Source organism: Microtus pennsylvanicus, chromosome 13 (genome assembly GCF_037038515.1).
Source record: "Microtus pennsylvanicus isolate mMicPen1 chromosome 13, mMicPen1.hap1, whole genome shotgun sequence".
NCBI classification, from domain to species: Eukaryota; Metazoa; Chordata; class Mammalia; order Rodentia; family Cricetidae; genus Microtus; species Microtus pennsylvanicus.
The window spans coordinates 39,163-58,685 of NC_134591.1; positions in this window are offsets into that span (position 1 = coordinate 39,163).

The window sequence follows — 19,523 nt, forward strand, 5'->3', positions numbered from 1 at the left end:
TAGTCCTACAGGAATTGTTAATTAAGCTCTGTACAGTTTTCTATTCCTTTTGCCACCTAAAGTCCTAATATCCTCCACATTCCTCCAAAAGACAACGTTTCCACATTCTACCCAGCAACAAAATCACTTTTGGTGTACCACATTTTGACCTAATTTATTCATTTCTTGCTGTGATTAAATTCCCTAAATAAAAGCATGTGAGGTAATAAACGGGTTTCTTTGACTGATATTTCCAGATCACAACCCACAACTGTGGAAGCTTAGGATAGAAATTCAAGTTACAAAATGAAGGCAAGAGACACTAAGGAAAAATATTTACTGGTTTTTGCTCTTGCTTAGTCACTCTCTCTTGTTCAGCTAGCCTACTTATCCCTCTCAGTCCCACTTTCTTAGGGTATTGAAACCATGAGTGGAAGAGAAGAGCCTTCCCACATGAATCATCAATCAACACAATTTTCCCATAGTTAGGAAAAAATAGCAATTTTGATCTGGGCAAAGCCTCAACTGATGTTCTCTCAAGATGACTCTAATCTACATCATGTTGACAGCTGAAGCTAATTAAGGTAGAGATGATAATATAGGAGAAGAAGATTTTTTAACACAAAATCAATATATTAACCATATCAAACATGAAGAACTGAAAAACACAGATAGGTCAAGAAATGAGAAAAAGTAAGCCTCTAAGATCAAGAGGAGAAAACTAAAACTGTTTCTCCACAGAAACTTACTAAACCAAGAAATGCTGATGGACCTATGAACACCTGATATTCAATAAAGGAGCTAAAAGTATACAATGGAAGAAAGAAATCATCTTCAACAAATGGTGCTGGCATAACTGGATGTCAACCTATAGAAGAATGAAAATAGATCCATATCTATCACCATGCACAAAACTCAAGTCCAAATGGATTAAAGACCTCAATATCAGTCCAAACACACTGAACCTGATAGAAGAGAAAGTGGGAAGTACTCTACAACATATGGGCACAGGAGACCAGTTCCTACGTATAACCCCAGCAGCACAGACATTAAGGACCTCATTGAATAAATGGGACCTCCTGAAACTGAGAATCTTCTGTAAAGCAAAGGACACTGTCAACCCACTGACTGTGAGAAGATCTTCACCAACCCCACAACAGACAAAGGTCTGATCTCCAAAATATATAAAGAACTCAAGAAACTAGATGTTAAAATGCTACTTAACCCAATTAAAAAATAGGGTACTGAACTGAACAGAGAATTCTCAACAGAAGAAGTTCAAATGGCCAAAAGACAATTAAGGTCATGCTCAACCTCCTTAGTGATCAGAAAACTGCAAATCAAAACAATTTTGAGATACCATCTTACACCTGTCAGAATGGCTAAAATCAAAAACACCGATAGCCTTTGCTGGTGAGGATGTGTAGTAAAGGGTACACTCATCCATTGCTGGTGGGAATGCAAACTTGTGCAACCACTATGGAAAGCAGTGTGGTGTCTCAGGAAATTTGGGATCAACCTACCCAGCAATAACACTCTTATAAATGGACAAATGAAAACATCAAATATTTATGTTGATCACAAATAATCAACACTGAGCAGGAAACATGTTTCAACAGTAAAGAGTACTCCTGGTCTGACTCAAGGAATTACATGGGGGGATCACAACTATTCATTATTCCAAGTTCAGCGTTTCTAGTTCCATCTTTTAATCAATATAAGGATCAGGCACTTACATGGTACATATCCATGTACAAGTAAATACTCATATTAAAATAAAAATTCAAACCAAACAAAATAGGCAGGAAGAAGAAGGTGATGCACCTGCAATCCAATGGCTCAGAAAGCACAACCAGTATCAATGTCATGAATACATGCCATCCTGGGAAACATAATGATACCCTCTGTCAAATTTTAAAATTCAAGATATGGGTGAAGCTCAGTACAACAGCATATGCTTGATAGGAACAAAAATCATCATAGAACAATATAAAAACAAAAAATCCAGGCCCACTTTTAATCCCAGTACTTGGGAATCAGGTTCAGGGGATCTCTGAGTTTGAAGCCAGCCTGGTATATAGAGCAACTTTCAGGACATCTAGGGCTACACAGACAAATCTTGTATTCAGAAATAAACAAACAAAAATGAAAACTGTAGGCTACCAAACTGTCTTAGCATCAAATAGCAGGTAATTCTACTGAATCTAATGTGATTTAGTGATAGAGTTTATAATGGTAGGGAAGTCATGACAGCAAAAGAAGAAAGCTGACCAATTAGTTTCAACCACAACATAGCAGGCACAAAGAACAGGGAATGGGTTGAGGCTATAGAAACTCATATCACGTGTCCAATGAGGAATTTCATCCAGAAAGGCTCATCCTCCTACTGGATTCACAAGCAATCAAATGAAAGTTGCCAAGAAAAGAGACATGTTCAAATACATCTTCCTATATGGGAGGTTTTTATTCAATCAATTACATCCTGACCTGGGTCACTATAGGCTCATGGTCACCAATGAAGAAAAATGCATTTAGGGTTACAGTTGGGAATCACTTTGCTCACGCCTTCCATAAGTTGAATGCTTATGTGAATGGAGTCTTACCCTTAGAGCACCTTGCTAGGCTTCCATTCCATAGCAAGGTCCTTCTCTATAATGGTGATAAAATCCTTGAAAATCCCAGCCTGTTCCAGTAATTGACTGCCATAAGAAACTGCCTTTTCATTTTCATTTATTTCTGCCCCACTTGTTTTTTTTCCACTATGGTCTTGAATGAATCATCAGTAATAACCATCCACCACATTCAATATTCCATTTAAGAAATTAGCTCATATTTTTAAATTCTGCTTTACTAAATTTCCAGGTCACAGGCAGAAAAAGACATATTTTGGAGCCAAAATATCACACAAATGACCTCTACCTTAATCAATTTCAACTGAAATTCTATGATTTCAATCTCCACTTTCTATCATTTCTCTTAACATTTCCATCTTTCTGATCCTACAAGAAAAGCTAATTAATTCTGTGTACTACTTTCTATTTTTTTGCCACCTAAAGTTTTGATATCTTCTATACTCTTCCAAGGGACATCATTCCCAGGTTCTGCCTAGCAACAATATTACTTTTGGTTTTCCATTTTTGTTCTAACTTGCATTTATGTTGCTCTGATTAAATCTTTTAATGAAAAGCAGCTCAGGCAATGAGTGGGGGTATTTTGGCTTCATCATTTTGGGAGCCTAGGATAGAAAAGCAAGCTAATAGTTGAAGGCAAAAATACATGGACAAAGATTGTTTCCTGGCTTTCTCTCTTGCCTAGTCAGATTGGTGCCTTTTGTATCCCAAGCCCACTTTCTTAGAGATATTGCAACCCACAGTGGAGGAGCCATCACACATCAATCATCAATCAACACAATCTCTCCCAGATATAGTAGTTTATGGCTTTTATGAACAAAGCCACCATGAACACAGTTGAGCAAATGTCCTTGTGGTAGGATCTTTTGGGTATATGTTCAAGAGTGGTATACATTGGTCTTGAGGTAGATTGACTCCCAATTTCCTGAGGACTGCATATTAATTTCCACATTGGCTGTACAAGTTTGCACTTGCAACAGCAATGAATCCCCTTGCCAGCATTAGCTGTCACTTGTGTTATGGATCTTAACAGTTCTAAGACTTGTAAGATGAAATCTCAAAGTAGTTTTGATATTCATTTCCCTAATGGCTAAGGATGTTGAACATGTCTTCAGGTGTTTCTCAGTCACTTTAGATTCCTTTACTGAGAATTCTGTTTAGAGGTGTTCCCCATTATAATTGGATTATTTGGTTTGTTGTTGTCTAGTTTCTTGAGTTCTTTAATATCCTAGGTGAGGAAACACAGAATCACATAGATAAACATGGCATGTATTTACTTATGGGTGGATATTACCAGTTAAAGTATAATCACAGTAATCACAGTTAATCACAGTACACTCCATAGACACAGAAAGGCTAAGTAACAAGAACAGCTCTACGGGAGATGAATGCATCTCGTTGGTAAGAAGAAATAAAACAGATTTTATGGGTGCACTGGAGGCAGGTGGGGATGGGAACAGGAAGGATCAGGTGAGTGAAAAAAAGACAGGTGGGGAGAAGACAGGGAGAGATAACTGGAATAGGGGAACTTTTAACAGGGGATGTGGAAACAGTGTAGCGAAAACTTTCTGGAACCTATAAAGGTAACCCTAGTGAGGACTCCTAGTATGCAAGAGGAGGTTGAACTAGCCATCTTCTGTAACCACATAAGGCTACCAGTGGAACTGTGACACCAAGCCAACCACAAAACATTCAACCCACACTTGTACTACCTGCAAGATACGCTGGGGCACTGGTGACTCAGAACTTGCTTAGTGGCCAATAGATGACTGGTCTAACTTGAAGCTCATACTGTGAGAGGAAGTCCATAACTGACACTGCCTACATGGCCAGGAGCTGGAACTTGAATGGCTCAGAGAACAAGGGTAGAACCAAATACAGTTGACCAAGAAAAAATATCAATGAAATGATTCATAACTATTTTCTGCTATTATCATAGATTGCTGTTTAGCTTAATTGTTATTAAAGAGGCTTCTTCCAGGGGCTGATGCAAGCCCATGCAGAGATCCCTACAAACAAAAAGTAGGAAGGAGTATGGAGAGAACTACTACCAAATTCCCAAATATTGTTTATAAACATTTGTTTACATTTAAAGGAGCCATGAAATAGAGATAATACTTTGCATTTGCATAGATTTTGACCTATTGATAAAAATTTAAGGTCAATTTTGTTTATATATATATATGTTCTTGTTTAAGGTATTATATTTGTGCAGCTCATTTAAAGATGCAATACAAATTAGACCCCCCCCCCAAGCCTGCCCTGTTGTCTGCAAGATCCTTGGCTCAGGAATAGTTTCCTGCTCCTGCACCAAGGCTACCCAACCAGAGGGGTGAATGCCTGCCTATCAGGCAGGCCTGAAGGTCCCCTGCAAGGGAGCGAGGGCACTTTCACCTTGTGCTGCAGGGTCTCCTGTGTTCTATTCGACCCCGCCCTGCTTCCCACGTTAGCCCTTCTGTCCGTGGGTCTTTAGGCTACCAGGCTTCCCTGTTTCAGTGCTGAGGAATTCCATCTGGATGGTGCTGAGGACTTCCATACAGACAGGAACAGTTCCTGCTTCTACACTGAGGAGATCCACCCAGAGATTCAGTCACAGCAAAGACTGAACCAAGACACCAGGCCTCTCCTGGCTCCATTTGAAGGAAGTGATGGGCAGGCACCAATGCAAGAATTCCTCCAACAACCTGAAAGGCAACATGACATCACCAGAATCCAGGGATCGCAAAACAAGAAGAACTGAACACCCTACTCCAGAAGAAATAGAAGAAATCGACTTTAAATGGAACTATATGAAAATAATAGAGGACCTTAAACAGGAGGTGAAAAACTGCCCTAAAGAAATAGAGATGACAAACAAAAAGGTAGAGGAAATGAATAAATCTCTCCAAGATACCCAAGAAAAACAAGAGAAACAAGAAAAAGCAATCAAACAGGTAAGGGAAACGGTTCAAGACTTGAAGAATGAAATGGAGGTAATGAAGAAAATCAAACCAAGGAAGGCAGGAGATGGAAAATCTGGGTAAACGAACAGGAACTACTGAGACAAGTATTACCAACAGAATACAAGAGATAGAAGAAAGAATCTCAGACACTGATGATACCACAGAGAAAATAAATGCACTGATCAAAGAAAACAGCAAATCCAACAAATTCTCATCACAAAACATTCAGGAAATCTGGGTCACAATAAAATGACCAAATCAAAGAATAATAGGGGTAGAAGAAGGAGAAGTACAGATTAACGGTCCAGAATATATATTTAATAAAATTATAGAAGAAAACTTTCCCAACCTAAAGAAAGTTATTCCTATGAAGGTTCAAGAACCATAGAGAAATAGACTGGATAAAAAAAAAATCTCCATATAAGAATTAAAACTCAAAACATACAGAATAAAGAAAGAATATTAAGAGCTGCAAAGGAAAAAGGTCAAATTACTTAAAAAGGTAAACCTATTAGACTTACACCTGACTTCTCTATGGAAACCATGAAAGCCAGAAGGTCCTAGATAGATGTACTGCAGACACTAAGAGACCATGGATACAAGCCTAGACTATGTTCCTGTGACAAAAGTTCTTCCCAGACACACAGCTCATTGACATAAAAGCCTAGCCCAGGAACAGCTGCAGGCAGTTGAAGTAGTTTTGGGAAGACAGGCTCATCCTGTATTGGATGTAGTGGCATTTCATTTATGTTGTAATATATAAAGCTTGCCTGAAGTTCAAAGAGTAAAACAGCCCCATTGGTCAGTCTTACTGACCAGGCAGTGGTAACACACACCTTTAATCCCAGTAGCCATACTAGCTGCTATAGAAACCAGTCCTAGAAAGGAATATAATATAATATAATATAATATAATATAATATAATATAATATCCCCAATTTCTCCAAGATTTTATTACTCATGTTCCAGTTGGACAGTCACAGCTTGGAAAGCTTAGAGAAAGCACTGCCATCATAAGGGGATGAAGAGGAGGGAGGGGTTCAGGCTCCGGTGGCAGCTGCTGGGGAACAGGAGGTGAGGTTTCCTCATCATGGACTTAGAGAAGATGATCAGTCTAAGCCTCTACTGATTTAAGGCTTATTCCAGGAAACCCCAAATCTGCCTCTACCTATGCAGCCCACAGGCAGTGATGAATACACACAACAGAAAGGCCAGATGATGCCCGAGTAAGCAAGGGAGGCCAGGCAAGCATAGTGTTTTAATAAATGTGTCTTCTAGAGGCTTTCAACATACTCAGACCTATGGGACACTATGAAAGCAGTGCTAAGAGGAAAGTTCATAGCACTAAATACCCACTTAAAGAAAATGGAGAGCCGGGCGGTGGTGGCACACGCCTTTAATCCCAGCACTCGGGAGGCAGAGGCAGGCGGATCTCTGTGAGTTCGAGGCCAGCCTGGTCTACAAGAGCTAGTTCCAGGACAGGAACCAAAAAGCTACGGAGAAACCCTGTCTCAAAAAAGAAAAAAAAAAAGAAAATGGAGAAAGCAAACATTGGAGACTTAACAGCCCACCTGAAAGCTCTAGAAAAAATGAAACAGACTTACCTAGGAGGAGTAGAAGACTGGAAATAATCAAACTGAGGGCTGAAATCAACAAAATAGAAACACAGAAAAAATCCAAAGAATCAATGAAACAAAAAGCTGGTTCTTGGAGAAAAAATCAAGATTGATAAATCCCTATCCAAACTAGTTAAACGACAGAGAGAGAACATGCAAATTAAGATCAGAATGAAAAGAGGGACATAAACACAGACACAGAGGAAATTCAGAGAATCATTAGATCTTACTACAAAAGCCTGTATGCCACAAAATTGGAAAATGTAAAAGAAATGGACATTTTTTTAGATAAGTACCATATACCAAAGTTGAACCAGGACCAGGTGAACAATGTAAATAGACCGAGAGTTGTGCAGAATTAGAAGCTGTTATCAAAAACCTCCTTACCAAAAAAATCCCAGGTTCAGAGGGTTTCAATGCAGAATTCTACCAGAACTTCCAAGAAGACCTAATACCTATACTCCTTAATGTATTTCACAATGTAGAAACAGAAGAGTCATTGCCAAATTCCTTTTATGAAGCTACAGTTACCCTGATACCAAAATGACACAAAGACTCAACCAAGAAAGAGAATTACAGGCTAATCTCACTCATGAACATCGATGCAAAAATTCTCAATAAAATGCTGGCAAGCCGAATCCAAGAACACATTAGAAAAATTATCCATTATGATCAAATAGGCTTCATCCCAGGTATGCAGAACTGGTTTGACATATGAAAATCTATCACTGTAATCCGGCATATAAATAAACTGAAAGAAAAAGCCATATGATCATTTCATTAGATGGTGAAAAAGCATTTGACAAAATTCAACATCCGTTTATGATAAAGGTCTTGGAGAGATTAGGGATACAGTGGTCATACCAGTTAGTTCCTTGGGCAACTGAGGAGAGGGAACCTGAAATGGCCCTATCCTATAGCCATACTGATGAATATCTTGCATATAACCATAGAACCTTCATCTGGTGATGGTTGGAGATAGAGACAGAGACTCACATTGGAGCACTGGACTGAGGTCCCAAGGTCAAAATGAGGAGGAGAAGGAGGAAGAACATGAGCAAGGAGTCAGGACTGCAAGGGGTGCACCCACACACTGTGTCAGTGGGGCTGATCTGTTGGGAGCTCACCAACGCCAGCTGGACTGGGACTGAATAAGCATGGAATAAAACCGGACTCTCTGAACATGGCGGACAATGAGAGCTGATGAGAAGCCAAGGAAAATGGCACTGGGTTTTGATCCTACTGCATGAACTGGCTTTGTGGGAGCCTAGCCTGTGTGAATGCTCACCTTCCTAGACCTGGATGGAGGGGGGGGGACCTTGGACTTCCCACAGGGCAGGGAACCCTGACTGCTCTTTGGACTGGAGAGGGGGAGGGGCGTGGGGGTAGGGAGAGAGGAGGGGAAGAAGGGGGAGGAGGGGGAGGGAAATGGGAGGTGGGGAGAAGGCAGAATTTTTTTCAATAAAATAAATAAAAAGAAATACAAATTAATAGATTGTCTTTTATAACAGTTAAACTTTTAGTCATGTTAGGCTTTCTAGAAGTACAAAGATATATTTCAGATGGGATAAGTATTCTTTAAATCTTTCAAAGACATACATAATATGGCATTTAAAATGTTTTAAAAACTTAGGACTTTTCATGACAGTGAGCCACATCTGCCTCTGGCAGCACATATTATTTCAGAGAGGTTGATGGGCATTAAAGAATCTCATTATGGAATTTGCCTTCAATGTGACTAGCCATTTGGGTAAGAAACTTCTGCTGCAATTGCTTCATGGTATGTTTTATAAACTGGACACTCAGGACCCACAGAAAAATGACTGCTAAAGTTGCCTAAAGAAGGTGAGAAAGTCATTCAAAGTTCCTGCTCCATGCAAGAGTCTGCCAGACATTCTGCAGGATCCACAAAAAAAGGTGACTAACAAACTGCCAATATAGGCAGAACTGTCTTTGAAATTTCCTGCTTCATGGAAAAGTCTGCCAGACACTATGGGCCTATAGGCTGGAGATGGATGTCCCACTGTTACAGAAGAACTTTGGGTGACTGTCCAGGCAGCAAGATGTCTTTGTCAATTCTAGAGTTTTAGAAGTTGCTTACAACGTACTTCCTGTTTACTTAGGTAGTAGTATATCCTTCTGGATTCTTTGATGGAGTTGAAGAAAGAGACAGTTTTATAATTATAAAAAATAGATTAGACATAAAACCTTAGACTCAAAAAGATGGAATAGATGATATAGTATTTTTCTTAACTTGCCAAGTGTAAAGGGACTAAATATTGTAACTCTAATTCTTGCTGGATAATGGTTTCATTATATGTAATCTTGTTATGTCAAAATCGAAACCTTCCTTTTTATTTAGACAGAAAATAGGAGGTGATGTGCGATTCCTCCTGTATGCTATGAAGATGTTTTATTACCATTGGTTAATAAAGAAGCTACTTTGGGCTTATGGCTTCACAGAATAGAACAAGTGGAAATTCCAAGCAGAGATAAAGGAGAAAAGAAGACAGAGTCAGGGAGATGCCATGTAGCTGCCGAAGGAGAAAGATGCTGGATGGAACCTTACTGGTAGGCCACAGTCATGTGATGACACAAAGATTAATAGAAATAGGTTAATTTTAGATGTAAGAGTTACTTAATAAAAAGCCTAAGCTATTGGCTAAGCAGTCTTGTAATTAAAATAATTTTTTATAATTATTGCAAGCCTAGGCACCTGTATACACCAGGATATAATAAAATTTGCAAGCTATACAGTGTACACAAGATTAATGTTTAAATTGAATTGTCATGTTAAACTTTCATGATTCCTTGACTACTAAGGGATCATACAAAGAAACACAAATCAGCCTGAACGTTTCACTATCTGAGGGAATTCAACTGGAACTGAAAAACCTATGACACAGGTCTCTCAAGGAAGTTAGGTCAGGCCAACTCCATGGTTCCCTGCAGAGCTTACAACCCACAAAAATTTTATGACTTTGACCTCCACTCTCTGCCATTACTCTCAACATTTCCATCTTCTAGGTCCCAAAAGAACAGCTGATTAGGCTTTTTGTTCAGTTTTATGATATCTGTAGCATTCTTATAACAGTCAACATTCCAAAGTCTTTTGCAGCACTTGAGTCCCATTTTTGTTCCAACTTTCTTCTCTGTTGCTGCTATTACATTATCTAATCAAAAGCAACTCAGGTAATGAGTAAGTTTATTTGGTTGTTAACCCTATTTCACAATTCTTAATTATGGGAGCTTAAAGCGGATACTCAAGCTAAAAATAATAGCTAAAGGCAAAACATGTGGAACCATTATTTTCTGGCTTTCTCTCTTGTTTTGTCAGTGTCTTGTGCTTAGCTAGCTCTTCTATCTATCCCAGAGCTGCTTGCTCAGGGATATTGCCAACACAGTGGAAAAACCTTCCCATATCAATCAAAACCAACACAATCTCTCTCAGACAATTTAATCAGACATTCTGATCTAGGAATACCCTAATTGGTGTTTTCTCAGATCACTCTAAGCTATGTCATGCTGATAGCTGAGGCTAATTAAGAGAAAAAGACAATATTATACAAAAATATTTTAAAGATCTAAAGGCAATGTACTAATAGCATCAGTCACTTGACCAGCAAAAACACAAACATGAAGATAGATATGCCAGAAAATGGAAAATGGCAAACATATAAGATAAAGAAGAAAAAACTAGTACTGTCTCTCCACAGAAACTTCCCAAACCAATAAAAACTCAAGGAACTAATAACATGAGAAATTTTTTGAATACAAAGTTAGTGAGACCATTATTTTCCAGAAATGAAGAATATTCTTAAATAACAATTAATAAAATCAATAACATAGATGACAAAGACACAAAGACATATTGTGCTCCTTTAAATAAAAACTACAAGATTTTAACCAAAATCAAACTCTAAGAAATCACTGACCAGCACTCATCCTATAGACTTCAGTTCTCTCTCCTTTAACAATAACAAAAAATGGCTTGGGTGAGGAGGGATGTTCCACCAAAATTGGAGAGATTCCCTTGAAACCTTCTCATGTCTTAACTTTGTAGAAAATAGTTTTGACTACTAAAAGGATCTCATTATCTTATAGTAAGGAATAGGATGTCTCCTAGGGTCACTTAGACACCATTTGTATCCCATGATTGATAATTGCCTGTAAGTCTGCAATCAGGGTGAGGAAATGAAAACATTTTTAAACAAAATGCAAGATAACAGATTTTTTAAAGAATCAGTGTACACCTAAAGCAACTTGTTTTACTTTAATTGCTTTATAAGTCAAAAGTACTTTTGAAAACAAGTTTATTTTTATTTTTTGCATATATTTTACATGAGTTAGAATATCTTCCATATGTATGCAGGTGACATACAAAAAAGAAGGGTTCAGATGCTTTGGATCTGAAATGGAAGAGTTATGAGCCTAACAACTTGAGTTAGGTATCTGAACATAGGTCTTCTCCAAAATGAGTATGTGATGAGCCATCTGCCAACATCCATAATGGCTTTTATCAAATAAACCAAAAGTCTCTCAGATTAACAATAATAGCAACAAAACCAAAATAAATAAAGAAGTAAATAAATGACCCTTGGAAACATGATGCATCAAAATTAAGATGATGTGTGTGGTAAATTTGCATGATAAATACATTAAAATGACAATGCAAAACAATTTATAACAGGAAAACTGATTACAAAGTTATATTCATAGTGGAAACACCCAGAGTAATCAGTGGGATTATGAAAAAATAGTACACAAATTGACATAATATGAATTCTTGCTGGGTTGTGGTGATGCACACTTTAATCTCAGCACACGGGAGGCAGAGACACGTGGATCTTTGTGAGTTCAAAGTCAGATGGTCTACAGAGCAAGTTCCAGGACAGGCTCCAAAGCTACAGAGAAACCCTGTCTTGGGCGGAAAAAGCAACAACAATCAAGAATGTGTACAATATTTGAGAAAGAATAAAGGAGATGGAGAGAAAAAGAAGAGAGAATAGGCAGAAAAATATCATTAACTATTAATAAAAAGACCAAAGAAAACTTAGAAGACATGTGATCTTAAAAAATGTTACTCACCTACCTATGATTCTATGTGTAGAGAAATTAAATAAATAAAGACTTCACAATTTTCGCAAAACTACCTCAAAATGACCCATAAACTCTTCTTTCTGACCCTACAGCTACTGGTATTTGTTCCAAACAGCGAGGCCCCATGCTCTAGAGACCTCTCCTTCGGTCTTGTTATGTTTTCAGGTAAACCCAGTCTCACTGATGCCCAATACCAAAGCAATATAGTATAATTTCTGCTTCCTGTCACATGGATTATGGCACAAGATATAGATTCTGCCCTATCTACCTGCCCAACACCATACACACCTAAGAAACCTCTGCAGCTCAGAAACTCTTTTTGTCACCTGGAACTAAATATCACTGAATGACATCATTGTGGCTAGTAGTATCAGACAAATTAGAAACATTTTAATCATGTATTGCTAAAAGACAGTCAACATCACCATAGTTCTGCCAGCTTTTAAATTATTTGAAACATTTATAAGACAAACTTGAAAGTAGAATGTAATATTCAGAACTTCTAGAAATAAAACTATAAGTTTTCAAATCTGTCTTCCCACTGCACACCAAAAGCATGACTCTGTGTGTACACTGGACAGTGATATTACAAGTATAATATTCTACCTTGCCGGGGCTGCAGAGTGTCCCTCTTCCCAGGAAATCCATATACAGGGAGGCACAGAGGACAACGACCACTGCCCAGGTCATTACATAGGGCAACAGAACCACAGCCTGGCTCATGGTCCATCCAAATCCCAGCAGAAATGACAGTTCAACAGACCTTCTCTGAACACCCTATACTCACCATGGCATAGCTTGTGGTATTCCTAGGGCTGGAGAGATGGCTCAGTGGTTAAGAGCACTGACTGCTTTTCCAGAGGTCCTGAGTTCAATTCCCAGCAACCACATGGTGGCTCACAACCATCTGTAATGAGATCTGGTGCCCTCTTCTGACATGTGGGCATACATGGAGGCAGATGTTTGTATGCAAAATAAAAATAAATAAATCTTTAAAAAACAAAATAGTATAGTTAAAAAAACTCACTTCAATAAAAGTAGAAAAGAATCCTGAAAAGAACCTGCAAGAAACCTGCCACTATTATACCTGATTGCTAAGACTTTCGAGAATCTCTCCTTGGCTAGGGCCATTCATCTTGGCCTCAGAATATTGTCAGCTCCCCTACTGGGTGATCAAAGATCAAATGACTCAGATAGCACAGTACTTCCTGTTCTGTCCTTCCAGCCCAGTGGTCAGGGCCCTAGATAGAAAGTTAGTAATTTAGTAGATAATCCTCCACTTTCAAAGAGCATATCCTGTTCCTCATCCAAAGCACAGGGTCTTTTGTGTGCACATCCTATTACACACTCAATGTGCACTGCAGCCAACCCATTGCCTCATACCTGGGAAATCTTGCAGCCAAACACAGGTCACATTTACAACTGCTATTAAAGACAAGTGGGCCATGAATTAGAAGACACTGAGGGATTGTGGTAAGTCTTGGGAACAGGCAAGAGAATGTGGATACAATACTGGAAAGAACCTGTAAACTATCTCCTGCTGGTGCTCCTAATTGCCAACCAGAGTCCCTCATTAGCTAGGACCACCCAGCTGGGCTTCCAGACATTGGCAGTTACCCTACTGGGAGAGCAGAAATCAAATGTCTTAGAAAGCAAAAATCCTCCAGGTTTGTCCTTCCACACTATGGTCAGACAAGATACTAATCTGGAAATTTTGTAGTTTAGTAAAATCTTCCATTTTCCCAGAGCACTTCCTGTTCCTCCTCCAAGGCACATGGTCCTATATGTACACTTTCCATTACACACTCAAGGTCCAGAGTAGCCAACCCCTTACTTCATAGCTGGGAGGTCTTGCAAACAAACACAGGTCACAAACAGTAATTGTTATTAAACAAAAAGAAGCCATGAGAATTAGAACACAACAAAGGGTCTATGGGAGGGCATAGAGGCAGGAAAGAGATAGTGGAAATAATGTATTTATAATCCTGAAAAATTCTGTTAAAAAGTTGAAACAGATTTTATGGTCATGTGCCCCAGAGACCAGGGATTTGTATCAGAGCACACGAAGTGCTACTCACATCATTTCTCTCACAGTATACATCTTAAACCTAGAAAATAAATCATGGTAGGCAGGGCCACACCATTTTATCCAGCTCTTCTATTTTACTTGAACTACTGTAACTACAGTAATTTGCTTTAATAAGTTAATTTCTTTATATAGATTCTTGTATGCATGGTCTGTGGACCCATGAAATGGCCAGTCAGCACATTTATGGAACATTTAAAAGTGATTACCTCACTACTCACTGCTAATGTCAACTACTGTCACAGTAGGAAAGCTTTTACCTTCCTTCTTTCCCATCCCTTTTTCTGATGTGACGATACTGGCTTTAGAATTGGTCCGTGAACTCAGTTATTACACAGGTCCTACTTCACTTGTAAATTCACAATAAAATCTAAAGAAGTTGGAGTATACTCATTCACTGATCTATTTCTCCTTCACACAGACCAGTCAAGGTCCAGCATGGTAGGAGTTGCTGGACTGTTTTTGCAGCACTAGGTAGCAGAGGCAGGATTAGGAGTTCATAGCAATTCTCAGTTACATAGTATGATGCAAGCCCGAGCTACAGGAGACACTGATCTAAACCAGTTTTTCGCAATCTTCCTAGTGCTATGACTCTTTAATACAGTTACTCATGATGTAGTATTCTCCCCACCTATAAAACAATTTTCACTACTACTTCATAACTATATTTTTGCTATTATGAATCATAATATAAATATCTGTACTTTTTGATGGTCTTAGGCCTGTCCTGTGATAGGTTCATTTGATCCACCAAAATGAGTCATAACCCACCAGGTTGAGAATCACTGCTCTAATCTGAAATAAATAAAAAGATGAATGAATAAACAGCTCTTAAAAATGAAATTCAAAACCTGGGAAACATTAGAAAATACAAGATTATAGCAGTTATGCCTTTGAAGAAAATGAAATCTAAAATATGACAACCATTAATTGATTTCTTAAAATAATAAAAAATAATTGAACACTTAGTTATACTGACTTTGTTTTTCTTTTTTTCTTTTTGTTTTTTGGATTTTCGATAAGTTATAATGACTTTGAAACAGAGTAGGCACTTCCCTGGTAGGGAGAATGCCATTAGTAAGAGAAAGCATGACTTTGTCCCATGTAAAATGTTAGCTTCTGAGTGCTGTAAGCTGACACATGGAGTTACAGCCAATGGCCTGTGTCTCAAACATCTGAGCTGAATTCACGGTGTCAACCAGGATTAAATATACCTGCATGGGAGAGTTCACTAATTGGAAACTAAATATGTAGTTGTTCAAGCTATCCTCCTTAAACTGCACACCCACTGGTGTCTGTCTTTATTCACATGCAAGAAATTAATGTATGATGGGAAATCACACCAAAAGTCACACACTATGTCAATCAGGTCCTTCTTTGTAATGGATACCCCTGAAGCTCACTCCCTTAAACTTCATTCTGTGATCTAGTTATTGTCCAGTTTTTCCCCCTTCCAGTGTACACAGTATACTGTTCCTACACTTCAGGTCTGAAGGGAGAAGCCATGCTCCACACACAAATCCTTTTATTGTTATTGCAATGGACACCACCACGATAAGACTCAAAGTGGTAATTTTAGAACTCTGTGGTGCAGCATACTTTTAATCCAAAAATTTATGGCGGTTAACCAAGAGGATAGCAAGGGTAATGCTCTGTGGGGCTACAGACAGGATTCAAGTCCACCTCAAACAGTATAGGGGACATTGACTATAAACTGCTTTTTTAAAAACTGAAAAATGCAGCTGTCCTAGAATTATTATACTTTCATGGCACACAGGTTGTGACCCTGTAATGGCCCCTTGGGCAGCATGTTAGAGGTCTTTGATGGGGAAGTGGGTCTTTTGGCTGGTTGTAAATCATGGTTGTCTCATTTATTATAGAAATGTACCTTACTCGCTTATTAATCCTGGTGAACAAACATTTGCATCTCATGATACTAATCTCTAACAGGCATGGCCAGCATACTACTTATCTTCGGGGAATTTGGGATGCAGTACTCCCTCACTTAAATTCTACTTTGTGTGACTTAATGTCTCCTAAGAACTGGCAAATCCTTAAACTATTAATTCTATACTCAATTATGCTCTCCTACTTCACAGTTTAGCAGCGGAGTGCCTCTACACAGGAGAAACCATTTATGAGCTCCACAAAATTAACTACAGATGGATCCTAAACATAAATGTTAAAAGTGCAGAACTTCTGTAGATACTGGAGAGACCAGTAGGCTCTGAGTTTGGAAAATTTGGTGATATCTCTCCACATGCGACAACATAAGCACTACAGGCACCACCATTTGCAGCTCCCAAAGCTCTGCTCTGTGCAGACACAACCCACCCAGGCAGTGAAGTTATTCAGAGTCTGCCACAGGGAGTTGCAAGGATCACTTAGGGCTACTTAGGATGAGGCAGGAACACACTAAACTCTGTGTTTGTCCACTGGCTCCCGCCCAGCCAGGCGAAGATGCATCACATCAGCCACGAGCCTCAGCAGTCCGCTCCACCTAGTTTGGGGACAGCAGCCCCAAACACACCAAGCCCAGCCACTCCTCCACACGTGGGAAGAGCAACCACGTGCACCAAGGCCAGCAACTCCTCCCCACCTGGGGACATTGGCCCCTTGCTCTCCTTGGCTTGCCTCTCCTCCCATTCGGGAGAGCAACCATTCACTCACCATGGTGCAGCTGCCTAGCTGACAAGCTTTAACCCCACAAGGGATCACAAGGCGCAGTGCATGAGAGAGACTGTGATTTCTTCAGGAAGTGCTAAACCGGAAGTCTGGCTCCCGGAAGAACCCTCCCATTTGACTGGTGGAGGCTCTCATTGGCTAGTAAGGTCTGAGTGACAGAACCAGGTAAGCAGAAGGGACACAGCACAGCATTCCCAGCACTGGCGGCTAATCTACAGAAACAAATCCCAGATTGGTTGGAGATCTAAGTCAAGTTCAACAGCAAGTCTTTTGCTAATGTAAATCAATGGGTTTGGTTTTAAAAGGAAGTATACAAATTCAGAAAGAGGCTAATCAGAAAAAGTTGCACGAGAAGAACATTGGGTAAACCAAGAACATTATAAACAAAGTCCACAGTGGTGTTGGAACTGATAACCACAGCTTTCACCCTTCTGTGTAAAGGTTTGGGTTCTGAGGATCTGAAACAACCCTTTTCCAAAGGCCCTGTCCCCACATCTTTGCCAGCTCTCCCACCCAAGCGTATTCCTGAGATCAGAGACAGAGCTCTGTTGTTGCTCTATACATCATTGCCTTAAGGAAACCTCCCAAAGCCTAGGCGGGTTGCCAAAGTCAGAGAGGCCTAGTTTCAAGTATTTTCTAGAAGTTCTGCACTTAGCACTTGACATTTAGGTGTAAGGTCCATTTGGAGTTAATTTGTGGACGTTGTAAATGGGGTCTCATGTACTGTGTAGTACTCTACTACTCAGTCGCAATGTAGAATTGGTGATATAAAGGATTGACCAATGCTTAGAGAGTAAGCCACACAATATAGAATTTAGCTGAGGGAGGGCTGCCTTTGAAATACACCCAAAGACAAGTAGTATGTTAATCAGAACTATTAGAGATTTGGATGCAAAGATGTAAATGTTTATTTAACTTTTTTGTATACATGTCTGTAGTGAAAAAAGCAAATGAGATACTCACCCATAGAAAGGATAGAGAGTCTGCCTGTGTAACTCTCTAGAGTAAGCTGGAGCATCACAGTTTTAAGAGGGATTTCTTAGTTGTGTTGGACTGGATCAATTCCATGATATTTTGTTATGTGTTTGCTGTTTCTTGGTATCAACTACATACATTAAAACCCAAAAGCATGGTTATAGTGGTGAAATACCTGGTTAAATCCAGACCCTCCCAGCAGGAAGAAAATAGCCAAAAATCTAAGCAAGAAAAGAAGAATCAAGAATCTAGGATTAGCCAGTTCAGTGACTGTGTTTCAAGAACTAGCTGAAGATAAAGTTAGATTGTAATCTTGGAAGTGATCTTGAGAGGCAGGGAGTTGCCCCCTTGTGACCAACACTGGATTTTTGAAATTTTCTATGACACTTTTGGATTACTGGGCTATGGTTTCTTCCCTTAAAAACTCCTTCTCCCAGTCACTCAGGGTCAAACTCTTCCCCTGCATGGGTTATGAGTCTTGGCCCCAGTGTACTGGTTCCCATCTCATTGATTAAAGCCTCCTGTGATTGCAGCAAAGATGGTCCTTTGTGAGTTACTATGGGGGGTGTCGTGTTATCCCAAGACTTGAGTGAGAGTCTCCCAAGAACTGGGGGTCTTTCAGTAGTAATGCCAAGTATCATATGAATAATGTATTGTGTTTTATCTAAGGTTTAGTTGAACAGTTTATACCTAGGAAATACTAATTTATTACATTATCATATACAGTTTCTATTCAGATTTCTTTTGTTGTTACTCAGCACTATCTAAAGACAAACAATTGGTACCTTCCTGTGATCACTTGTGACTGCTTACCAAGGATGACCACCACCGGGTTTGCTGACTGTTGATATTCCATCATGAAAGAAAGTATCCCCTCCATCTGAGTACACAGCCTCTTTTCCAGTCACCTATATGCAAATCATGCCTAATGACATGTGACCTTCTGGTTTCAGAGATGAACTAGAGTACACAGCCTGGAAAAGACTTGGGAGGATGTACATTCTTTGTATGCACCTATGAGAAAGCCATTTTTAAAAGTGGGGATTTACCTTGAGTGCTATCGGGCTTACTTTCTACGTTCACTGAGAAATGTATTGTAATGGAAAGCATATGTGCGGTGGAAGAGTAGAGAGAAGGTAAGCTCCACATATGCAGCTATGGGAGAGCCATTGTACATACTAGATGGAGATGTGCCTGCCTTTTGGGTATCTTAGTTAAAGCTTCTATTGCTGTGAAGAGACACCATGACCACAGCAACACTTATAAAGGAAAACATTTGATTTAGGCAAGCTTACAGTTTCAGAGGATTTAGTCCATTATCAACATGGCAGAAAGCATGGTGGATGCAAGCAGAAATGGTGCTGGAGAAAGAGCTGAGAGATCTCCATCCAGATCAGCAGGCAGCAGAAAGTGACTATGAAATACTTCAACAAGGCTACACCTCCTAATAGTGCCACTCTCCATGAGACTTTCGGGGCCATTTTGATTCAAACAACCACAGAATCAAAAC